This window comes from Oncorhynchus kisutch, unplaced genomic scaffold, assembly GCF_002021735.2.
Source record: "Oncorhynchus kisutch isolate 150728-3 unplaced genomic scaffold, Okis_V2 scaffold764, whole genome shotgun sequence".
Classification (NCBI taxonomy): domain Eukaryota; kingdom Metazoa; phylum Chordata; class Actinopteri; order Salmoniformes; family Salmonidae; genus Oncorhynchus; species Oncorhynchus kisutch.
In genome coordinates this window covers 345,199-362,309 of record NW_022262709.1, presented here as the reverse complement: position 1 = coordinate 362,309, position 17,111 = coordinate 345,199, and positions in this window count along the sequence as shown.

Sequence of the window (17,111 nt, the reverse complement as noted above, 5' to 3'; positions counted from 1 at the left end):
GGTGTTTGGGTGGTAGATGTCTAGTATCCCTTATGGCTCTAATCCGATAGTGGTAATGGTGTGGTAGATGCCTAGGCTCCCTTATGGCTCTAATCTGATAGTGGTAGTGGGGTGGTATGTGTCTAGTATCCCTTATGGCTGTAATCTGATAGTGGTATTTGGGTGGTAGATGTCTAGTATCCCTTATGGCTCTAATCTGATAGCGGTAGTGGGGTGGTAGATGTCTAGTCTCCTTTATGGCACTAATCGGATAGTGGTAGTGGGGTGGTAGATGTCTAGTCTCCCTTATGGCTCTAATCTGATAGTGGTAGTGGGGTGGTATGTGTCTAGTATCCCTTATGGTTGTAATCTGATAGTGGTATTTGGGTGGTAGATGTCTAGTATCCCTTATGGCTCTAATCTGATAGTGGTAGTGGGGTGGTATGTGTCTACTGTCCCTTATGGCTGTAATCTGATAGTGTTATTTGGGTGGTAGATGTCTAGTATCCCTTATGGCTATAATCTGATAGTGGTAATGGTGTGGTAGATGCCTAGGCTCCCTTTTTGCTCTAATCTGATAGTGGTAGTGGGGTGGTAGATGTCTAGTCTCCTTTACGGCTCTAATCGGATAGTGGTAGTGGGGTGGTAGATGTCTAGTCTCCTTTATGGGTCTAATCTGATAGTGGTAGTTGGGTGGTAGATGTCTAGTCTACCTCATGGCTCTAATCTGATAGTGGTAGTGGGTTGGTATGTGTTTTGTATACCCTATGACTCTAATCTGTTAGTGGTAGTGGGTTGGTATGTGTCTAGTATCCCTTATGGCTGTAATCTGGTAGTGGTATTTGGGTGGTAGATGCCTAGGCTCCTTTACGGCTCTAATCGGATAGTGGTATTGGGGTGGTATGTGTCTAGAGTCCCTTATGGCTCTAATCTGATAGTGGTATTTGGGTGGTAGATGTCTAGTCTCCCTTATGGCTCTAATCCGATAGTGGTAATGGTGTGGTAGATGCATAGGCTCCCTTTTTGCTCTAATCTGATATTGGTAGTGGGGTGGTAGATGTCTAGTCTCCCTCATGGCTCTAATCTGATAGTGGTAGTGGGGTGGTATTTGTCTAGTATACCTTATGGCTCTAATCTGATAGTGGTAGTGGGTTGGAAGATGTCTAGTCTCCCTTATGGCTGTAATCTGATAGTGGTATTTGGGTGGTAGATGTCTAGTTTCCCTTCTGGCTCTAATCTGATAGTGGTAGTGGGTTGAAAGATGTCTAGTTTCCCTTATGGCTGTAATCTGATAGTGGTGTTTGGGTGGTAGATGTCTAGTATCCCTTATGGCTCTAATCCGATAGTGGTAATGGTGTGGTAGATGCCTAGGCTCCCTTATGGCTCTAATCTGATAGTGGTAGTGGGGTGGTATGTGTCTAGTATCCCTTATGGCTGTAATCTGATAGTGGTATTTGGGTGGTAGATGTCTAGTATCCCTTATGGCTCTAATCTGATAGTGGTAGTGGGGTGGTAGATGTCTAGTCTCCTTTATGGCACTAATCGGATAGTGGTAGTGGGGTGGTAGATGTCTAGTCTCCCTTATGGCTCTAATCTGATAGTGGTAGTGGGGTGGTATGTGTCTAGTATCCCTTATGGTTGTAATCTGATAGTGGTATTTGGGTGGTAGATGTCTAGTATCCCTTATGGCTCTAATCTGATAGTGGTAGTGGGGTGGTATGTGTCTACTGTCCCTTATGGCTGTAATCTGATAGTGGTATTTGGGTGGTAGATGTCTAGTCTCCCTTATGGCTATAATCTGATAGTGGTAATGGTGTGGTAGATGCCTAGGCTCCCTTTTTGCTCTAATCTGATAGTGGTAGTGGGGTGGTAGATGTCTAGTCTCCTTTACGGCTCTAATCGGATAGTGGTAGTGGGGTGGTAGATGTCTAGTCTCCTTTATGGGTCTAATCTGATAGTGGTAGTTGGGTGGTAGATGTCTAGTCTACCTCATGGCTCTAATCTGATAGTGGTAGTGGGTTGGTATGTGTTTTGTATAACCTATGACTCTAATCTGTTAGTGGTAGTGGGTTGGTATGTGTCTAGTATCCCTTATGGCTGTAATCTGGTAGTGGTATTTGGGTGGTAGATGCCTAGGCTCCTTTACGGCTCTAATCGGATAGTGGTATTGGGGTGGTATGTGTCTAGAGTCCCTTATGGCTCTAATCTGATAGTGGTATTTGGGTGGTAGATGTCTAGTATCCCTTATGGCTCTAATCCGATAGTGGTAATGGTGTGGTAGATGCATAGGCTCCCTTTTTGCTCTAATCTGATATTGGTAGTGGGGTGGTAGATGTCTAGTCTCCCTCATGGCTCTAATCTGATAGTGGTAGTGGGGTGGTATTTGTCTAGTATACCTTATGGCTCTAATCTGATAGTGGTAGTGGGTTGGAAGATGTCTAGTCTCCCTTATGGCTGTAATCTGATAGTGGTATTTGGGTGGTAGATGTCTAGTTTCCCTTCTGGCTCTAATCTGATAGTGGTAGTGGGTTGAAAGATGTCTAGTTTCCCTTATGGCTGTAATCTGATAGTGGTGTTTGGGTGGTAGATGTCTAGTATCCCTTATGGCTCTAATCCGATAGTGGTAATGGTGTGGTAGATGCCTAGGCTCCCTTATGGCTCTAATCTGATAGTGGTAGTGGGGAGGTATGTGTCTAGTATCCCTTATGGCTGTAATCTGATAGTGGTATTTGGGTGGTAGATGTCTAGTATCCCTTATGGCTCTAATCTGATAGCGGTAGTGGGGTGGTAGATGTCTAGTCTCCTTTATGGCACTAATCGGATAGTGGTAGTGGGGTGGTAGATGTCTAGTCTCCCTTATGGCTCTAATCTGATAGTGGTAGTGGGGTGGTATGTGTCTAGTATCCCTTATGGTTGTAATCTGATAGTGGTATTTGGGTGGTAGATGTCTAGTATCCCTTATGGCTCTAATCTGATAGTGGTAGTGGGGTGGTATGTGTCTAGTGTCCCTTATGGCTGTAATCTGATAGTGGTATTTGGGTGGTAGATGTCTAGTCTCCTTTACGGCTCTAATCTGATAGTGGTAGTGGGTTGGAAGATGTCTAGTCTCCCTTATGGCTGTAATCTTATATTGTTATTTGGGTGGTAGATGTCTAGTATCCCTTATGGCTATAATCTGATAGTGGTAGTGGGGTGGTAGATGTCTAGTCTACCTCATGGCTCTAATCTGATAGTGGTAGTGGGTTGGTATGTGTTTTGTATACCCTATGACTCTAATCTGTTAGTGGTAGTGGGTTGGTATGTGTCTAGTATCCCTTATGGCTGTAATCTGGTAAGGGTATTTGGGTGGTAGATGTCTAGTATCCCTTATGGTTCTAATCTGATAAGGGCTCAAATCTGATAGTGGTAGTGAGTAGGAAGATATCTAGTCTCCCTTATAGCTCTACTCTGATAGTGGTAGAAGTTTAATCTCCTTTATGGCTCTAATCTGGTAGTGGTAGCTGTCTAGTGACTCTTATGGCTCTAATCTTATAAAGGTATAGGGGTGGTAGATGTCTAGTCTCCCCTATGGCTCTAATCTGATAGTGGTAGATTTCTAGACTCCTTTAGGACTCTAATCTGACAGTGGTAGTGGTGTGGTAGATGTCTAGAATCCCTTATGGCTCTAATCTGATAGCGGTAGATGTTTAATCTCCTTTATGGCTCTAATCTGATAGTGGTAGGGGGGATGGAAGATTTCTAGTCTCCCTTATGGGTCTCATCTGGTAGTGGTAGATGTCTAGTCTCCCTTATTGCACTAATCTGATAATTGTAGAGGGGTGGTAGATGTCTAATCTCCTTTATGGCTCTAATCTGATAGTGGTAGATGTCTAGTCTCCTTTACGTCTCTAATCGGATAGTGGTAGTGGGGTGGTAGATGTCTAGTCTCCTTTACGGCTCTAATCGGATAGTGGTAGTGGGGTGGTAGATGTCTAGTCTCCTTTATGGGTCTAATCTGATAGTGGTAGTGGGGTGGTAGATGTCTAGTCTACCTCATGGCTCTAATCTGATAGTGGTAGTGGGTTGGTATGTGTTTTGTATACCCTATGACTCTAATCTGTTAGTGGTAGTGGGTTGGTATGTGTCTAGTATCCCTTATGGCTGTAATCTGGTAAGGGTATTTGGGTGGTAGATGTCTAGTATCCCTTATGGTTCTAATCTGATAAGGGCTCAAATCTGATAGTGGTAGTGAGTAGGAAGATATCTAGTCTCCCTTATAGCTCTACTCTGATAGTGGTAGAAGTTTAATCTCCTTTATGGCTCTAATCTGGTAGTGGTAGCTGTCTAGTGACTCTTATGGCTCTAATCTTATAAAGGTATAGGGGTGGTAGATGTCTAGTCTCCCCTATGGCTCTAATCTGATAGTGGTAGATTTCTAGACTCCTTTAGGACTCTAATCTGACAGTGGTAGTGGTGTGGTAGATGTCTAGAATCCCTTATGGCTCTAATCTGATAGCGGTAGATGTTTAATCTCCTTTATGGCTCTAATCTGATAGTGGTAGGGGGGATGGAAGATTTCTAGTCTCCCTTATGGGTCTCATCTGGTAGTGGTAGATGTCTAGTCTCCCTTATTGCACTAATCTGATAATTGTAGAGGGGTGGTAGATGTCTAATCTCCTTTATGGCTCTAATCTGATAGTGGTAGATGTCTAGTCTCCTTTACGTCTCTAATCGGATAGTGGTAGTGGGGTGGTAGATGTCTAGTCTCCTTTACGGCTCTAATCGGATAGTGGTAGTGGGGTGGTAGATGTCTAGTCTCCTTTATGGGTCTAATCTGATAGTGGTAGTGGGGTGGTAGATGTCTAGTCTCCCTCATGGCTCTAATCTGATAGTGGTAGTGGGTTGGTATGTGTCTAGTATACCTTATGGCTCTAATCTGTTAGTTGTAGTGGGTTGGAAGATGTCTAGTCTCCCTTATGGCTGTAATCTGGTAGTGGTATTTGGGTGGTAGATGCCTAGGCTCCTTTACGGCTTTAATCGGATATTGGTATTGGGGTGGTATGTGTCTAGTATCCCTTATGGCTCTAATCTGATAGTGGTAGTGGGTTGGAAAATGTCTAGTATCCCTTATGGCTCTAATCTGATAGTGGTAGTGGAGTGGTAGATGTCTAGTCTCCTTCACGCTCTTATCTGATAGTGGTATTTGGGTGGTAGATGTGTAGTATCCCTTATTGCTCTAATCCGATAGTGGTAATGGTGTGGTAGATGCATAGGCTCCCTTTTTGCTCTAATCTGATAGTGGTAGTGGGGTGGTAGATGTCTAGTCTCCTTTATGGTTCTAATCTGATAGTGGTAGTGGGGTGGTAGATGTCTAGTCTCCTTTATGGTTCTAATTTGATAGTGGTAGTGGGGTAGTAGATGTCTAGGCTCCATTTTTGCTCTAATCTGATAGTGGTAGTGGGGTGGTAGATGTCTAGTCTCCCTTATAGCTCTAATCCGATAGTGGTAATGGTGTGGTAGATCCCTAGGCTCCCTTTTTGCTCTACTCTGATAGTGGTAGTGGGGTGATATGTGTCTAGTATACCTTATGGCTCTAATCTGATAGTGGTAGTGGGTTGGAAGATGTGTAGTTTCCCTTATGGCACTAATCTGATAATGGTATATGGGTGGTAGATGTCTAGTCTCCTTTATGGCTCTAATATGATAGTGGTAGTTGTGTGGTAGAAGTCTAGACTCCTTAATGGCTCTAATCTGATAGTGGTAGTGGGGTTGTAGATGTCTAGTCTCCTTTATGGGTCTAGTCTGATAGTGGTAGTGGGGTGGTAGATGTCTAGACTCCCTTACGGATCTAATCTGGTGGTGGTAGATATCTAGTCTTCCTTATGGCTCTATTTGGATAATTGTATAGAGGTGGTAGATGTCTAGTCTCCCTTATGGCTCCAATCTGATAGTGGTAGTGGGGTGGAAGATTTCTAGTCCCCCTTATTGGCTCTAATCGGATAGTGGTATATGTCTATTCTACTTAATGGCTCTAATCTGATTGTGGTTGTGGGGTGGTAGATGTCTAGTCTCCTCTATGGCTCTAATCTGATAATGGTAGTCGGGTGGTAGATGTCTAGACTCCCTTATTGCTCTAATCTGGTAGTGGCAGATGTCTAGTCTCCCTTATGGCTCTAATCTGATAGCGGTAGTGGGGTTGTAGATGTCTAGACTCCCTTATGGATCTAATCTGGTGGTGGTAGATGCCTATTCTCTCTTATGGCTCTAATCTGATAGTGGTAGATCTCTAGTCTCCCGTATGGCTCTAATCTGATAGTGGTAGTGGGGTTGTAGATGTCTGGACTCCCTTATGGATCTAATCTGGTGGTGGTAGATGCCTATTCTCTCGTATGGCTCTAATCTGATAGTGGTAGATGTCTAGTCTCCCTTATGGCTCTAATCTGATAGTGGTAGTGGGGTGGTATGTGTCTAGTATCCCTTATGGCTGTAATCTGATAGTGGTATTTGGGTGGTAGATGTCTAGTCTCCCTCATGGTTCTAATCTGATAGTGGTAGTGGGTTGGTATGTGTCTAGTATACCTTATGGCTCTAATCAGATAGTGGTAATAGTGTGGTGGATACCTAGGCTCTCTTATGGCTCTAATCTGATAGTGGTAGTGGGGTGGTATGTGTCTAGTATCCCTTATGGCTCTATTCTGATAGTGGTAGTGGGGTGGTAGATGTCTAGTCTCCTTTACGCTCTTATCTGATAGTGGTATTTGGGTGGTAGATGTCTAGTATCCCTTATGGCTCTAATCCGATAGTGGTAATGGTGTGGTAGATGCATAGGCTCCCTTTTTGCTCTAATCTGATATTGGTAGTGGGGTGGTAGATGTCTAGTCTCCCTCATGGCTCTAATCTGATAGTGGTAGTGGGGTGGTATTTGTCTAGTATACCTTATGGCTCTAATCTGATAGTGGCAGTGGGTTGGAAGATGTCTAGTTTCCCTTATGGCTGTAATCTGATAGTGGTGTTTGGGTGGTAGATGTCTAGTATCCCTTATGGCTCTAATCCGATAGTGGTAATGGTGTGGTAGATGCCTAGTCTCCCTTATGGCTCTAATCTGATAGTGGTAGTGGGGTGGTATGTGTCTAGTATCCCTTATGGCTGTAATCTGATAGTGGTATTTGGGTGGTAGATGTCTAGTATCCCTTATGGCTCTAATCTGATAGTGGTAGTGGGGGTGGTATGTGTCTAGTGTCCCTTATGGCTGTAATCTGATAGTGGTATTTGGGTGGGAGATGTCTAGTCTCCTTTACGGCTCTAATCTGATAGTGGTAGTGGGTTGGAAAATGTCTAGTCTCCCTTATGGCTGTAATCTGATAGTGTTATTTGGGTGGTAGATGTCTAGTATCCCTTATGGCTATAATCTGATAGTGGTAATGGTGTGGTAGATGCCTAGGCTCCCTTTTTGCTCTAATCTGATAGTGGTAGTGGAGTGGTAGATGTCTGGTCTCCTTTACGGCTCTAATCGGATAGTGGTAGTGGGGTGGTAGATGTCTAGTCTCCTTTATGGGTCTAATCTGATAGTGGTAGTGGGGTGGTAGATGTCTAGAATCCCTTATGGCTCTAATCTGATAGCGGTAGATGTTTAATCTCCCTTATGGCTCTAATCTGATAGCGGTAGATGTCTAGTCTCCCCTATGGCTCTAATCTGGTAGTGGTAGATGTCTAGTCTCCCTTATGGCTCTAATCTGATAATTGTAGAGGGGTGGTAGATGTCTAATCTCCTTTATGGCTCTAATCTGATAGTGGTAGATGTCTAGTCTCCTTTACGGCTCTAATCTGATGGTGTTAGTGGGGTGGGAGATGTATAGTCTCCCTTACGGCTCTATTCTGATAGTGGTAATGGGGTGGTAGATCTCTAGTCTCCTTTATGGCTCTAATCTGATAGTGTTAGTGGGGTGGTAGATGTCTCCCTTATGGCTCTAATCTGATAGTGGTAGTGGGGTGGTAGAGGTCTAGTCTCCCTCATGGTTCTAATCTGATAGTGGTAGTGGGTTGGTATGTGTCTAGTATACCTTATGGCTGTAATATGTTAGTTGTAGTGGGTTGGAAGATGTCTAGGCTCCCTTATGGCTGTAATCTGGTAGTGGTATTTGGGTGGTAGATGCCTAGGCTCCTTTATGGCTCTAATCGGATAGTTGTATTGGGGTGGTATGTGTCTAGTATCCCTTTTGGCTCTATTCTGATAGTGGTAGTGGGGTGGTAGATGTCTAGTCTCCCTCATGGCTCTAATCTGGTAGTGGTAGCTGTCTAGTGACTCTTATTGCTCTAACCTTATAATGGTATAGGGGTGGTAGATGTCTAGTCTCCCCTATGGCTCTAATCTGATAGTGGTAGTGGGGTGGTATGTGTCTAGTATCCCTTATGGCTGTAATCTGATAGTGGTATTTGGGTGGTAGATGTCTAGTATCCCTTATGGCTCTAATCTGATAGTGGTAGTGGGGTGGTATGTGTCTAGTGTCCCTTATGGCTGTAATCTGATAGTGGTATTTGGGTGGGAGATGTCTAGTCTCCTTTACGGCTCTAATCTGATAGTGGTAGTGGGTTGGAAAATGTCTAGTCTCCCTTATGGCTGTAATCTGATAGTGTTATTTGGGTGGTAGATGTCTAGTATCCCTTATGGCTATAATCTGATAGTGGTAATGGTGTGGTAGATGCCTAGGCTCCCTTTTTGCTCTAATCTGATAGTGGTAGTGGAGTGGTAGATGTCTAGTCTCCTTTACGGCTCTAATCGGATAGTGGTAGTGGGGTGGTAGATGTCTAGTCTCCTTTATGGGTCTAATCTGATAGTGGTAGTGGGGTGGTAGATGTCTAGAATCCCTTATGGCTCTAATCTGATAGCGGTAGATGTTTAATCTCCCTTATGGCTCTAATCTGATAGCGGTAGATGTCTAGTCTCCCCTATGGCTCTAATCTGGTAGTGGTAGATGTCTAGTCTCCCTTATGGCTCTAATCTGATAATTGTAGAGGGGTGGTAGATGTCTAATCTCCTTTATGGCTCTAATCTGATAGTGGTAGATGTCTAGTCTCCTTTACGGCTCTAATCTGATGGTGTTAGTGGGGTGGGAGATGTATAGTCTCCCTTACGGCTCTATTCTGATAGTGGTAATGGGGTGGTAGATCTCTAGTCTCCTTTATGGCTCTAATCTGATAGTGTTAGTGGGGTGGTAGATGTCTCCCTTATGGCTCTAATCTGATAGTGGTAGTGGGGTGGTAGAGGTCTAGTCTCCCTCATGGTTCTAATCTGATAGTGGTAGTGGGTTGGTATGTGTCTAGTATACCTTATGGCTGTAATATGTTAGTTGTAGTGGGTTGGAAGATGTCTAGTCTCCCTTATGGCTGTAATCTGGTAGTGGTATTTGGGTGGTAGATGCCTAGGCTCCTTTATGGCTCTAATCGGATAGTTGTATTGGGGTGGTATGTGTCTAGTATCCCTTTTGGCTCTATTCTGATAGTGGTAGTGGGGTGGTAGATGTCTAGTCTCCCTCATGGCTCTAATCTGGTAGTGGTAGCTGTCTAGTGACTCTTATTGCTCTAACCTTATAATGGTATAGGGGTGGTAGATGTCTAGTCTCCCCTATGGCTCTAATCTGATAGTGGTAGATTTCTAGACTCCTTTATGACTCTAATCTGACAGTGGTAGATGTCTAGTCTCCCTTATGGCTCTAATCTGATAGTGGTAGTGGGGTGGTAGATGTCTAGACTCCCTTACGGATCTAATCTGGTGGTGGTAGATATCTAGTCTTCCTTATGGCTCTATTTGGATAATTGTATAGGGGTGGTAGATGTCTAGTCTCCCTTATGGCTCCAATCTGATAGTGGTAGTGGGGTGGAAGATTTCTAGTCCCCCTTATTGGCTCTAATCGGATAGTGGTATATGTCTATTCTACTTTATGGCTCTAATCTGATTGTGGTTGTGGGGTGGTAGATGTCTAGTCTCCTTTATGGCTCTAATCTGATAATGGTAGTCGGGTGGTAGATGTCTAGACTCCCTTATGGATCTAATCTGGTGGTGGTAGATGCCTATTCTCTCTTATGGCTCTAGTCTGATAGTGGTAGATCTCCAGTCTCCCGTATGGCTCTAATCTGATAGTGGTAGTGGGGTTGTAGATGTCTGGACTCCCTTATGGATCTAATCTGGTGGTGGTAGATGCCTATTCTCTCGTATGGCTCTAATCTGATAGTGGTAGATGTCTAGCCTCCCTTATGGCTCTAATCTGATAGTGGTAGTATGTATCTAGTATCCCTTATGGCTGTAATCTGATAGTGGTATTTGGGTGGTAGATGTCTAGTCTCCTTTACGGGTCTAATCTGATAGTGGTAGTGGGGTGGTAGATGTCTAGTCTCCCTCATGGTTCTAATCTGACAGTGGTAGTGGGTTGGTATGTGTCTAGTATACCTTATGGCTCTAATCTGTTAGTTGTAGTGGGTTGGAAGATGTCTAGTCTCCCTTATGGCTCTAATCTGATTGTGGTTGTGGGGTGGTAGATGTCTAGACTCCCTTATTGCTCTAATCTGGTAGTGGCAGATGTCTAGTCTCCCTTATGGCTCTAATCTGATAGCGGTAGTGGGGTTGTAGATGTCTAGACTACCTTATGGATCTAATCTGGTGGTGGTAGATGCCTATTCTCTCTTATGGCTCTAATCTGATAGTGGTAGATCTCTAGTCTCCCGTATGGCTCTAATCTGATAGTGGTAGTGGGGTTGTAGATGTCTGGACTCCCTTATGGATCTAATCTGGTGGTGGTAGATGCCTATTCTCTCGTATGGCTCTAATCTGATAGTGGTAGATGTCTAGCCTCCCTTATGGCTCTAATCTGATAGTGGTAGTATGTATCTAGTATCCCTTATGGCTGTAATCTGATAGTGGTATTTGGGTGGTAGATGTCTAGTCTCCTTTACGGGTCTAATCTGATAGTGGTAGTGGGGTGGTAGATGTCTAGTCTCCCTCATGGTTCTAATCTGACAGTGGTAGTGGGTTGGTATGTGTCTAGTATACCTTATGGCTCTAATCTGTTAGTTGTAGTGGGTTGGAAGATGTCTAGTCTCCCTTATGGCTCTAATCTGATTGTGGTTGTGGGGTGGTAGATGTCTAGACTCCCTTATTGCTCTAATCTGGTAGTGGCAGATGTCTAGTCTCCCTTATGGCTCTAATCTGATAGCGGTAGTGGGGTTGTAGATGTCTAGACTACCTTATGGATCTAATCTGGTGGTGGTAGATGCCTATTCTCTCTTATGGCTCTAATCTGATAGTGGTAGATCTCTAGTCTCCCGTATGGCTCTAATCTGATAGTGGTAGTGGGGTTGTAGATGTCTGGACTCCCTTATGGATCTAATCTGGTGGTGGTAGATGCCTATTCTCTCGTATGGCTCTAATCTGATAGTGGTAGATGTCTAGCCTCCATTATGGCTCTAATCTGATAGTGGTAGTGGGGTGGTATGTGTCTAGTATCCCTTATGGCTGTAATCTGATAGTGGTATTTGGGTGGTAGATGTCTAGTCTCCTTTACGGGTCTAATCTGGTAATGGTATTTGGGTGGTAGATGCCTAGGCTCCTTTACGGCTCTAATCTGATAGTGGTAGTGGGTTGGAAAATGTCTAGTATCCCTAATGGCACTAATCAGATAGTGGTAATAGTGTGGTAGATACCTAGGCTCTCTTATGGCTCTAATCTGATAGTGGTAGTGGGGTGGTATGTGTCTAGTATCCCTTATGGCTCTATTCTGATAGTGGTAGTGGGGTGGTAGATGTCTAGTCTCCTTTACGCTCTTATCTGATAGTGGTATTTGGGTGGTAGATGTCTAGTATCCCTTATGGCTCTAATCCGATAGTGGTAATGGTGTGGTAGATGCATAGGCTCCCTTTTTGCTCTAATCTGATATTGGTAGTGGGGTGGTAGATGTCTAGTCTCCCTCATGGCTCTAATCTGATAGTGGTAGTGGGGTGGTATTTGTCTAGTATACCTTATGGCTGTAATCTGATAGTGTTATTTGGGTGGTAGATGTCTAGTATCCCTTATGGCTATAATCTGATAGTGGTAATGGTGTGGTAGATGCCTAGGCTCCCTTTTTGCTCTAATCTGATAGTGGTAGTGGGGTGGTAGATGTCTAGTCTCCTTTACGGCTCTAATCGGATAGTGGTAGTGGGGTGGTAGATGTCTAGTCTCCTTTATGGGTCTAATCTGATAGTGGTAGTGGGGTGGTAGATGTCTAGTCTACCTCATGGCTCTAATCTGATAGTGGTAGTGGGTTGGTATGTGTCTAGTATCCCTTATGGCTGTAATCTGGTAGTGGTATTTGGGTGGTAGATGCCTAGGCTCCTTTACGGCTCTAATCGGATAGTGGTATTGGGGTGGTATGTGTCTAGAGTCCCTTATGGCTCTAATCTGATAGTGGTATTTGGGTGGTAGTATCCCTTATGGCTCTAATCTGATAAGGGCTCAAATCTGATAGTGGTAGTGAGTAGGAAGATATCTAGTCTCCCTTACGGCTCTACTCTGATAGTGGTAGAAGTTTAATCTCCTTTATGGCTCTAATCTGGTAGTGGTAGCTGTCTAGTGACTCTTATGGCTCTAATCTTATAAAGGTATAGGTGTGGTAGATGTCTAGTCTCCCCTATGGCTCTAATCTGATAGTGGTAGATTTCTAGACTCCTTTATGAGTCTAATCTGGCAGTGGTAGTGGTGTGGTAGATGTCTAGAATCCCTTATGGCTCTAATCTGATAGCGTTAGATGTTTAATCTCCTTTATGGCTCTAATCTGATAGTGGTAGTGGGGATGGAAGATTTCTAGTCTCCCTTATGGGTCTCATCTGGTAGTGGTAGATGTCTAGTCTCCTTTATGGCTCTAATCTGATAATTGTAGAGGGGTGGTAGATGTCTAATCTCCTTTATGGCTCTAATCTGATAGTGGTAGATGTCTAGTCTCCTTTACGGCTCTAATCTGATGGTGTTAGTGGGGTGGTAGATGTATAGTCTCCTTTACAGCTCTAATCTGATAGTGGTAGTGGGTTGGAAGATGTCTAGTCTCCCTTATGGCTGTAATCTGATAGTGGTAATGGTGTGGTAGATGCCTAGGCTCCCTTTTTGCTCTAATCTAAAGGTGGTAGTGGGGTGGTAGATGTCTAGTCTCCTTTACGGCTCTAATCGGATAGTGGTAGTGGGTTGGAAGATGTCTAGACTCCTTTACGGGTCTAATCTGATAGTGGTAGTGGGGTGGTAGATGTCTAGTCTCCCTCATGGTTCTAATCTGATAGTGGTAGTGGGTTGGTATGTGTCTAGTATACCTTATGGCTCTAATCTGTTAGTTGTAGTGGGTTGGAAGATGTCTAGTCTCCCTTATGGCTGTAATCTGGTAGTGGTATTTGGGTGGTAGATGCCTAGGCTCCTTTACGGCTCTAATCGGATAGTTGTATTGGGGTGGTATGTGTCTAGAGTCCCTTATGGCTCTAATCTGATAGTGGTAGTGGGGTGGTATGTGTCTAGTATCCCTTTTGGCTCTATTCTGATAGTGGTAGTGGGGTGGTAGATGTCTAGTCTCCCTCGTGGCTCTAATCTGATAGTGGTAGTGGGGTGGTAGATGTCTAGTCTCCTTTACGCTCTTATCTGATAGTGGTATTTGGGTGGTAGATGTCTAGTTTCCCTTATGGCTCTAATCCGATAAGGGCTCAAATCTGATAGTTGTAGTGAGTTGGAAGATATCTAGTCTCCCTTACGGCTCTACTCTGATAGTGGTAGAAGTTTAATCTCCTTTATGGCTCTAATCTGGTAGTGGTAGCTGTCTAGTGACTCTTATGGCTCTAATCTTATAATGTTATAGGGGTGGTAGATGTCTAGAATCCCTTATGGCTCTAATCTGATAGCGGTAGATGTTTAATCTCTCTTATGGCTCTAATCTGATAGCGGTAGATGTCTAGTCTCCCCTATGGCTCTAATCTGGTAGTGGTAGATGTCTAGTATCCCTTATGGCTCTAATCTGATAATTGTAGAGGGGTGGTAGATGTCTAATCTCCTTTATGGCTCTAATCTGATAGTGGTAGATGTCTAGTCTCCTTTACGGCTCTAATCTGATGGTGTTAGTGGGGTGGTAGATGTCTCCCTTATGGCTCTAATCTGATAGTGGTAGTGGGGTGGTAGATGTCTAGACTCCCTTACAGATCTAATCTGGTGGTGGTAGATATCTAGTCTTCCTTATGGCTCTATTTGGATAATTGTATAGGGGTGGTAGATGTCTAGTCTCCCTTATGGCTCCAATCTGATAGTGGTAGTGGGGTGGAAGATTTCTAGTCCCCCTTATTGGCTCTAATCGGATAGTGGTATATGTCTATTCTACTTTATGGCTCTAATCTGATAATGGTAGTCGGGTGGTAGATGTCTAGACTCCCTTATTGCTCTAATCTGGTAGTGGCAGATTTCTAGTCTCCCTTATGGCTCTAATCTGATAGCGGTAGTGGGGTTGTAGATGTCTAGACTCCCTTATGGATCTAATCTGGTGGTGGTAGATGCCTATTCTCTCTTATGGCTCTAATCTGATAGTGCTAGATCTCTAGTCTCCCGTATGGCTCTAATCTGATAGTGGTAGTGGGGTTGTAGATGTCTGGACTCCCTTATGGATCTAATCTGGTGGTGGTAGATGCCTATTCTCTCCTATGGCTCTAATCTGATAGTGGTAGATGTCTAGTCTCCCTTATGGCTCTAATCTGATAGTGGTAGTGGGGTGGTATGTGTCTAGTATCCCTTATGGCTGTAATCTGATAGTGGTATTTGGGTGGTAGATGTCTAGTCTCCTTTACGGGTCTAATCTGATAGTGGTAGTGGGGTGGTAGATGTCTAGTCTCCCTCATGGTTCTAATCTGATAGTGGTAGTGGGTTGGTATGTGTCTAGTATACCTTATGGCTCTAATATGTTAGTTGTTAGTGGGTTGGAAGATGTCTAGTCTCCCTTATGGCTGTAATCTGGTAGTGGTATTTGGGTGGTAGATGCCTAGGCTCCTTTACGGCTCTAATCGGATAGTTGTATTGGGGTGGTATGTGTCTAGAGTCCCTTATGGCTCTAATCTGATAGTGGTAGTGGGTTGGAAAATGTCTAGTATCCCTAATGGCACTAATCAGATAGTGGTAATAGTGTGGTAGATACCTAGGCTCTCTTATGGCTCTAATCTGATAGTGGTAGTGGGGTGGTATGTGTCTAGTATCCCTTATGGCTCTATTCTGATAGTGGTAGTGGGGTGGTAGATGTCTAGTCTCCCTCATGGCTCTAATCTGATAGTGGTAGTGGGGTGGTAGATGTCTAGTCTCCTTTACGCTCTTATCTGATAGTGGTATTTGGGTGGTAGATGTCTAGTTTCCCTTATGGCTCTAATCTGATAGTGGTATTTGGGTGGTAGATGTCTAGTATCCCTTATGGCTCTAATCCGATAAGGGCTCAAATCTGATAGTTGTAGTGAGTTGGAAGATATCTAGTCTCCCTTACGGCTCTACTCTGATAGTGGTAGAAGTTTAATCTCCTTTATGGCTCTAATCTGGTAGTGGTAGCTGTCTAGTGACTCTTATGGCTCTAATCTTATAATGGTATAGGGGTGGTAGATCTGATAGTGGTAGATTTCTAGACTCCTTTATGAATCTAATCTGACAGTGGTAGTGGGGTGGTAGATGTCTAGAATCCCTTATGGCTCTAATCTGATAGCAGTAGATGTTTAATCTCCCTTATGGCTCTAATCTGATAGCGGTAGATGTCTAGTCTCCCCTATGGCTCTAATCTGGTAGTGGTAGATGTCTAGTCTCCCGTATGGCTCTAATCTGATAATTGTAGAGGGGTGGTAGATGTCTAATCTCCTTTATGGCTCTAATCTGATAGTGATAGATGTCTAGTCTCTTTTACGGCTCTAATCTGATGGTGTTAGTGGGGTGGTAGATGTATAGTCTCCCTTACGGCTCTATTCTGATAGTGGTAATGGGGTGGTAGATCTCTAGTCTCCTTTACGGCTCTAATCTGATGGTGTTTGTGGGGTGGTAGATGTATAGTCTCCCTTACGGCTCTATTCTGATAGTGGTAATGGGGTGGTAGATCTCTAGTCTCCTTTAGGGCTCTAATCTGATAGTGTTAGTGGGGTGGTAGATGTATAGTCTCCCTTACGGCTCTATTCTGATAGTGGTAATGGGGTGGTAGATCTCTAGTCTCCTTTACGGCTCTAATCTGAGGGTGTTTGTGGGGTGGTAGATGTATAGTCTCCCTTACGGCTCTATTCTGATAGTGGTAATGGGGTGGTAGATCTCTAGTCTCCTTTAGGGCTCTAATCTGATAGTGTTAGTGGGGTGGTAGATGTCTCCCTTATGGCTCTAATCTGATAGTGGTAGTAAGGTTGTAGATCTCTAGTCTCATTTATGGCTCTCATCTGATAGTGGTAGAAGTTTAATCTCCTTTATGGCTCTAATCTGGTAGTGGTAGATGTCTAGTCTCCCTTATGGCTCTAATATGGTAGTGGTAGATGTCTTATCTCCCTTATCGCTCTAATCTGATAGTGGTATTGGGGTGGTATGTTTCTAGAATCTCTTATGGCTCTAATCTGATAGTGGTAGTAGGTTGGAAGATGTCTAGTCTCCCTTATGGCACTAATCTGATAGTGGTTAGATGTCTACTCTCCCTTTTGGCTCTAATCTGATAGTGGTAGATGTCTAGTCCCCCTTATGGCTCTAATCTGATAGTGGTTAGATGTCTAGTCTCCCTTATGGCTCTAATCTGACAGTGGTAGTGGGGTGGTAGATGTCTAGTCTCCATTATGGCTCTAATCTTATAGTGGTAGTTGTCTAGTATCCCTTATGGCTCTAATCTGATAGTGGTAGTGGGGATGGAAGATGTCTATGCTCCCTTATGGCTCTAATCTGGTGGTGGTAGATGTCTAATCTTCCTGATGGCTCTAATCTGATAGTGGTAGTGGGGTGGAAGATGTCTAGTCTCCCTTATGGCTCTAATCTGATAGTGGTAGATGTCTAGTCTCCCTTATGGCTTTAATCTAATAGTGGTAGTGGGGTGATAGATGTCTATTCTCACTTATGGCTCTAATCTGATAGTGGTAGTCGGGTGTAGATGTTTGGAATCCCTTATGGCTCT